Consider the following 8,679-nt stretch of genomic DNA (forward strand, 5'->3'; position numbering starts at 1 on the left):
GGTGGCCCTAAATAACATTCTGTAAGTGAGGGTTGTCACCGTCATCACACGAGGCACAATCAAGTTTAGATTTGGGATAAGTTCCATCCCATCAAATTCTGAAATATGCACGTTAAATGCTACATCTTAGGATCTTCCGTGGAGCATGTGAAATTTCCAGGGGGTCTTCCCCTCCCGTGGCTCCCCCCGCCCCTGGCACACCTGGGTCTGCACATGGAATGGAGGGGCCTGTGGGGAGAACAGAGTTGGTCCACATACCATTTTATGCTTAGAAATAAGTGCATCCACAGCAAATACATTTAAATTGTATTGATGATGTTTTAAAATTTTAAATAGAAACCATTGGGGCTTCCTTCATCAAAAATCACAGAAGTGTGCCCTTTCAGCCATTCTGAAAACAGTATCACTGGTTCTTGATTCCCCTTTATATTTTTGGTACAACATGCTTTTATGTAAAGATGGAATGCTTTTAGATTTTTTAAAAAAATTTAATGCTATTTTTAGATGTAACATTTCCTGAGGAAATGCCACAAGGTTCATTTGTTTAGGAAATAAATGCAAGGCTACAAATAACAGTTAAAAGCCAAAAAGGTTAAAATTGCCAAGTGGATTTTTAAAGGGACAACGGTTACATCTGAGACTCCTCTGACCAGCTAATCATATCAATAATTTCCTAAGGAAATTGAAAAGAAAACCTCGAATCCTCTGGGCCTGAAGTGGGTGGGCTCAGCGGGAAGCTGCCTGTCCTATCCGAGGAACCAGGCCGAACAGAGACCAGGCTGGTAAGTGCTGCAGTCAAGTCAGCCTCTAGAAACCACATGACGCGAGGCACACCTGAGCCAGCTCAGCTCCCACCTCTGAGTTACGCGGGGTGATGCCCTCTGGAGCTCCCACACCCCTCACAAGTCTTCCCATGCCTGACTGCTCCGTTTCCTCCACATGCCTGGCTCTCCTGGCTTTTCAATAGGAATTATCATAATACTGATTAAGTCCAGAAAAGGCCAATGTGGTCTGATTTCCAAAAACTCAAATCACACCTGATTCAGAAGCAAGCATCGAGTCCATGAGAATAAGTGGCAGGAACCACCCTCTAGAAGCTGTGCAGCTCCTTTAGATATGTGAAGCAAATGCTAACTGTAACACGAGAGATTGCTGGGAAGGAAGTGGAATGAAATCCTAGGGGACATGTCTCTAATGACCTATGTTGGAGGAACTCAAATGCAAACTTTGGACTCTCCCAGGGAGAGAGCTGTCCTCCCACTGCTGGTCGATGTTCCTCAGATGCCCCAATCCAGGCCCATTCCCCTCCAGACCCACTGGGCAGGTCCTGACCTCTCATGTCCAGCAGCCTCCCGATGGTGGGTCTCCTTCTGGCTTCCACCTCAACTAGTTTATCTTCTCAAAACTGTCCAACATTGAAGGAGAGGGATCGATGTTTGCTGAGATCCTAGAGACAGCCCAGGGCACTCACAGGGCAGCCCAGCCTCCCTGGCTGCTTCTCTGTCCTTCAATTCCCATCGGGACTGGGTTGGGCCCCCACACATGGCCCAGGTGGGGGGGTGGAGGTGGGGTGGGGAGAGTGAGTAGGGGATGCCCCTCCCCTGGATCCAACTCCCTGTTCAGCTGTCCTCACTAAGAGCCTGGTTCTGGCAAGAGCTGGCCAAGGGAAGTTGTCTGCTGGCCAAGAGGCCAGTTCTCAGGTCAAGCACATTGAGGAAGCCTTGGGTAAGCCAAAGTGAAACAACTTCAGCTTCTTTTTTAAAAAGTAAGAAATTTCAATTACAGCTGACATGCAATATTATATTAGTTTTAGGTGTATAATAGTGGTTAGACACTTATATTAGTTATGAAATGATCACCCGATAAGTCTAGTACCCATCTCACAGCATACATAGTTATTACACTATTATTCACTATATTTCCTATGCTGTACTGTATAGTCCAGTGACTTTTTTTAAAAATATATTTTATTGATTTTTTACAGAGAGGAAGGGAGAGAGATAGAGAGTTAGAAACATCGATGAGAGAGAAACATCGATGAGAGAGAAACATCGATCAGCTGCCTCCTGCACATCTCCTACTGGGGATATGCCCGCAACCAAGGTACATGCCCTTGACCGGAATCGAACCTGGGATCTTTAAGTCCGCAGGCTGACGCTCTATCCACTGAGCCAAACTGGTTTCGGCTCCAGTGACTTTTATAACTGGTAACTGTGTTTCTTAATCCTTTCACTTTTTTCACTTATCCTTCTAATCCCCCTCATATCTAACAACCATCAAAATGTTCTCTACATCTATGAGTTTGTTTGTTGTTTATTTTGTTTTTTAGATTCCACATATAAGTCAGATCATATAGTATTTGTCTGACTTATTTCACTTAGCATAATACCCTCTAGGTTCATCTATGCTGTCACAAATGGCAAGATTTCATTCTTTTTTATGGCCGAGTAATATTCCATTTCGTATTGTACCACATCTTCTTTATCCAATTGTCCACTAATTAGCTTGCTTCCATATCTTGACTATTGTAAATATGCTGCAGTGAATATAGGGGTACATACATCGTTCCAAATTAGTGTTTTGAGTTTCTTCAGATAAATACCCAGAAGTGGAATTGCTAGGTCATATTCTAGTTTTAATTTTTTGAGGAATCTACATACTGTTTTCCCTAGTGGATGCACCAACTTACAATCCCATCCACAACTTGCTATTTGTTGATTTATTGATAGCCATTCTGACAGGTGTGAGGTGAAACCTCACTGTGGTCTTCTCCAGCCTCACATGCTAATGTGCCCTAACTGACATAAGAGGGCCTGGCCCAAACTTCCTGGAATATATTTAAGGCAGCTTCAGAAAACAGGAAAATATACAGTATATTTTAGAAAGGATTCCACAATAAATGCTTAAAAATGAGAACAATGTCTTGGCATCTTACAGGGTCCAATTCAATCATCTGGAACATTTACTGTGTCTGGCATTTTCTTTCCTCATGGTTGTGTGAGAACCTGTGTGTGTGTGTGTGTGTGTGTGTGCGCGCACGCGCGCGTGTGCGCCAGTGTGTGGGTGTGTGGGAGTGTCAGTGTGTATGTTTGAGGCCAGGTGTGTGGGTGAGGGCCTAGTTGTATGGGAGGCCACATGTGTGTTCAAGGGCTGAGTGTGTTGAGGACCAGGGTTTGTGGACAAGGACTTCTGAAGGCGTGTGTACGTGAGTACAGAAGTGGTGAGTCGAGAGAATATGTGTTGGCAAATTCTTAAAATAGTTCTAGGCCCTTGTGTGCAGAGGAAGAAAAAAAGGTGGACGCAGGGTCAGGGCGAATGTTGTGTGAGCACGGCTAACCATTTCAGCCTGGCCTCACATTCACCAAAACCTCAAATACCATCAAAACATCCAAAAATAAGAGGAGAGGAGACAGACAAATGTTGATGACAATGTTGACAGTAAAGCACTAATTTCATTTCCGTATATAACTCAGGATTCCCATTTCAACCAAACCCACACACATGGTGATAGGCTGACTCCAAAATGCAGAACCTTTGCCTGTTTACTTGATGATAAACCTTACCGTGACTTAGAATGGGATTATGTGCTGCACACGTTGGCGGAATGGCAGGTACAGTACTTGAATAAAAGCATTTAATCACCATTTTGCTGATCTGTGAATTCAGTGTATTATTTGGCCAACTGCAGGACTGCCTTTGCATTTTAACAACAGAAAATTTATGCCTGTAAAGACATTTTAAAACTTCACTCTTCAACAATGGGTTTATTTTCTCTATTAACTTTAGGTGAAATTTTATTGAAATGAGAATGTTTTTTAAAATCAAGACCTTTTTAAAAATATATATTTTTATTGATTTCAGAGAGGAAGGGAGAGGGAGAGAGATAGAAACATCAATGATGAGAAGGAATCATTGATTGGCTGTCTCCTGCATGCCCCACACTGGGGATTGAGCCCACAACCCAGGCATGTGCTTTGTCCGGGAATCGAACCGTGACCTCCTGGTTAATAGGTTGACATTCAACCACTGAGCCATGCTGGCCGGGCTAAAGTCAAGATCTTTATTTCTCATTATATCTCTGCTCTCCAGGGAGTAAGCATTATCTTCCTGGCATCAGGCTCTCAGGAGATGATGGTCTCCATGCGACCCTCCAGGCCTCATGTGTGCCAAATGAGAAGGCAGAGACTGGGGTCAGAAGGTCCGTTGGTGCCCACCCATTGGAGGCCGGTCTCTGGAACTTGGGAAAGTCACACCCTTCCTCATAGGAAAGGTGTGGTTGGGGCAGGGGGCGGGTAACTCACTCACCGTCAAAGCAAAGGGAATTTCTTTTTGAAGAGTCTGCTGACCTAAAGGAGGCCAGCTGAATTGGGCAGGGAAAAGCAGGGGTGCCCTGTCCAGGGCCTAGCAGGCTGGAGGGATGTGGCTGAGACTATCCCAGCAAGGAATGCCCATCCATGCTCACGTTTTAATTCAAGCACAATATCCTTAAGGGTGAGTGAAGGTGGAAGCCCAGGAGGGAGCCAGGGCTTCGGGAAAGGCTGTCACAGGCTGGACCTAGACATCAGCACCCCTTTAACTGCTGAGAAGGTCTGCAGTGGCTTATTGAGCCCCCCTCCCCTCCCTGAGAAGGGCACTTCAACATGACAGAATGCTGAAGAGTGAGGCACCACACAGACAGGGCTGGAGACCCTCTCCCCACCCTCCCTGCAGACACAAGCTGGCGGCTGACCCACCAGCTTGGGGACGTCCTCCCTGTGGCCACCCCCATTTTTGTGGGTGATTTCTTGATGTTTGGGTCCCTGTGCCCCAGGGACAGTGGGGTGTGTGTAGGACAGGATCACAGGACACTTAGGACAAGGTCTCGGGTAGGACGAGGGGAAGACCAAGCAGCAGTGGTGGCGAAAGGTGGCACAGTCCTCTCCACCCCCCCATCAGCTAGGCTAGGGGGCTCCTCTGGGGCCCAGTCATATTGTCTCATTGTGAAAATCCACAGTAGGCTGACGTCAGGATGTAAAGAGCAGATAGAATGTGGGGCTGAGGGCTCGACGGGATCACAGAATGTGGGCTGGGGGCATCATCCAGGAGGCAAGTCTTGGGCAGGTGGACGAGGGTGGGGGTGGCGGTCACAAAGGCCCCTAATCTGGTCTGGGAGCTTGGCTCTGCCTGCAGCCCCAACATCAGCCCCCAGTGATAACATGCTGCAACCCAGGGGGAAGCCATCCTGAGTGAGGGGTGTGGTGGTGCCTGTCACCCAGGCACTTCCACCCCAGAAGGTAGAGCCGCCTTTTAGTTCCCTGCTGTGGCCTTTGCCTCTAGCCAGAATTTATAAACAAAAACCAGGATGTGCACTGAAGCATCCTGCAACCCCTCCAAGCAGGACCCAGGTCCAAAGGGGCCTTGCACTGCCCCACTTTCAATCAATAGCTGCTTTCTCAACTTTGTAGGCGAAGGAGCTCTATGTGAAACCCACACTCCCAGGAGGCTTGCGTTGCGCAGCCAACCTGGTTAGAGCTGCTCAGGTGCTATCAACAGGGGCCTCCTTCCTGAAAGGGCCCAGTGACGGCACCCGGCGTCCTGCCCAGGGGATCGATGACCATCGCTGGTTTCCTGTGTGCATAGACCCAGAAACCACCTGTGAGTCCAAGACACCTGTCTAAGAAGGCTGGTCTCCTCATCGCCTGGTGTGCCGGCCTGTCTATACCCGGTCTGTCTACATCTAGTCTGTCTACACCAGGCCCGTGTACATCTAGTCCAGTGACACCCAGTCTGCCTATTCCGGCCCTGCTTCCACTCACAGCTGCTGTGTATATGGGACTCCTGACCCTCACAGCTGGAGGCTGAGATGTTTCTAAGGAGTGAAAACTCCTTTGGCCCAAAGCTGGTGCCCAGAGAGAAGGAGAAGGAAGGAAAAGTGGCGGTGCCTCTTTAGGTCTACACTCTACACACTTGGAAGAGCTCGGTGATTAACAAAAGCAACACACACTACTAATTCTGCTGAATTTAGAGATTCCCAGGCCCTGGTGAGAAGCCTCACCTGACACATAATTTTTCCAACCCGTAATTGGCACAGGAAGCCTAGCAGACACGTGAGACGCCAGCAGCTGGGGGCAGCTCTGGGGACTCCTCTATCAATGAGACTCTTTCTCTCCTGATTCCACAGCCTCCTTTTAAACCTCTCCATTATAACTGAGCCTGGGGTGGTGACTGCTGCAGAAAGAGCCCCACTTTACCCCTCTCACCCCAGTGTCTGTACTCCCTAGAGCCCAGAAACAGGCACACCTGGTGCATCTAGGTCTGATGTCTAAGCCCCACCTGGACCACCCAACCAGGACCTGGGGGTGGCCCAGGTGAGCTTCCAGGCCTTGTGGTGATGTTTCATGCTGGTGACAACACCACCGTGATCTGGCCAAAGCCTTCCTTCCCACACCAGGGAACGTCTGTCAGCTTAAAGTCCCAGGAAACCCCATGGCTGGTCCAGTTCACTTCTTCTGAGCCCCTGCCCAGGGTGATCCAGCCCTCCACTAACAGTGTAAGGGTCAGAGGACCCGAAAGGACTGACCACAGACCAGGGAATAAGGCCAGTCCAGGGCAGGGTGAGAGCACAGACTGAGCAGACAGGCCAAGCTGGATCCAGGCAAGCTTTGCATAGACACAGGGCATAGACGTGAGCAAGGTCTCACTGGGTGGGCAGATCAGGGAAGGAGCCTTCTAGTGATTCTTTCTTCTTTCTTGCAGGGTGCCCACCCATCCCCTTTGACAGCTAGGGGCTGTATGGGCTCTCTGGAGGAGCCCACAACAGAGGAAAGAATGAGGCCAAGCAATTCGAATGAGAGACAAGCAATCCAGAGAAGAGAGCCCAGCAGGCCAGGCAGGGTGTCTGTGGGACCAGGTTCCCAGGAGGAAGTGAAGATCTTTGAAGAGTCAACAGTGAGAGGGTGTTGTCCAGTGGACCCTGGAGGCACCTATGGACTCCTTACCAGGGCTGGTGCCCTCCTCCAGCAGTGAGAGCTAGGTGGGGGCTAAAGCTGGCTTTAGAGCCACTAAGCACTGATAATGAGCCCATTATCTTTAACTCCTACAGCCTGAGAGAGATGGGTCCGTGACAGCAGGTCTCAGCGGACAGCCTCAGAAAGCTGCACATTCCAGCCTGCTGAGACGGTGCCTTGCACCTTAGTCTCCCTGCATGCACACGTGTGCACACACACATACACAAACAGATGCACACACGCATACATGCATGCACAAACATACACAGAGACCGTCTCCCACATGTGTGTACACCCATACGCACAGGCACACACATGTACGCACATGCTCAGAAAGTGCACGGAAATTCACCCTACTCCTGCCTGTGCACCCCCTGGACTCAAGCTCTCATTTTCTCGGCCTCACTGCTCACCCAGAGCTGTTCTCAGCCCCTGTCCAACAGCAGGAGCATCAGAGTGAATCTCAGCACAGCCTGAAGCTTGCATAGCAGTCGTGAGAAAACACTCTCTAATTTGAAACTTATTTGTAAAGTGCAGTGCTAAATCTTCATTACCTGGGATACTAAATACTGCCTGCAGATTTTTCTTGCAAACTAAAAATAAATATATTAAAATAAATAAGTATGTAAAGTATTTAAGAACAACACCGTGTACTTAGGTCTAAGTTGTTTTTTAAAATCCCAAGAGTAAAATTTCTAAGGACTGGGACTTTCACCTGAAAAAAACAGGGAGCTGGCTGTGGAGCCGCCTGTTTCCTTCAAGTACTTGAACATAATTAAGAAAGAACTGCAACAGGCTATTCCCAGTGCTTTCATATTCAAACGAGGGTTCTTGACATTTTACAGCAGCTGACAGGCAAATGCAGAGGAAGCCACTCCTTAAGCTGTGACTGCCCTTTCAGTCCCTTTCTCCCTTTTCCTAATACTTCCAGGTTAGGGTCCTGTAATGAGTGCCTCCCTAGCCTCCCCACACCCCTCCCCCGTCACCCCCCAACTGGACCTTCACCAAGTAAGGGCTTCTTTCTCAAGTTCAAAATTGTTCACTTGGCACATGGCTTCGTCTTCTTGTATGTCTCCAAAACCAGACTCTGCTTTCAGGCCCTGCATGTATACCAAGGAGTTACACAAAGGAGTGTTTACTAAACACTCAACCTGTGGGTCGCGACCATCAGAAAACACATATAGCATATCAGATATTTACATTACGATTCATAACAGTAGCAAAATTACAGTTATGAAGTAGCAATGAAAATAATTTTATGGTTGAGGGTCACTACAACATGAGGAACTGTATTAAAGGGTCGCGGCATTAGGAAGGTTGAGAACCACTGGTTTACAGGATCTTTAGAAGACAGAGACAGGGAATGTGTGCCCAAGTGTTTACCACAAAGAAGGCCAGGCTCCAAAAAGAGTGTCATTATGTGAACATGACTCTGAGGGACAGGAAATGCCTGGATTCCACTAAGGCACTGATCTGGCATAAGACAGAGCAAACACTGTGGTGGGCTGTGTTGTTCACAGAATCCCTGCCCACTGGCATCAGGCATGGCCATGTGACAAAGAAATGTGGTGGCCGTGGCAGATGCCAGTTCTGGAAGAAGCTTTTCGAGCCAGCACATGTGTCACCATTTGTTAGTCAACACCCCAGAGAGAGGCCTGAATCACTTGATGTGATGAGTATGATGGGTGGGTAG

Source organism: Myotis yumanensis, unplaced genomic scaffold (assembly GCF_028538775.1).
Source record: "Myotis yumanensis isolate MYYU_CA2020_CCGP unplaced genomic scaffold, mMyoYum1.0.hap1 SCAF_4, whole genome shotgun sequence".
NCBI lineage: Eukaryota > Metazoa > Chordata > Mammalia > Chiroptera > Vespertilionidae > Myotis > Myotis yumanensis.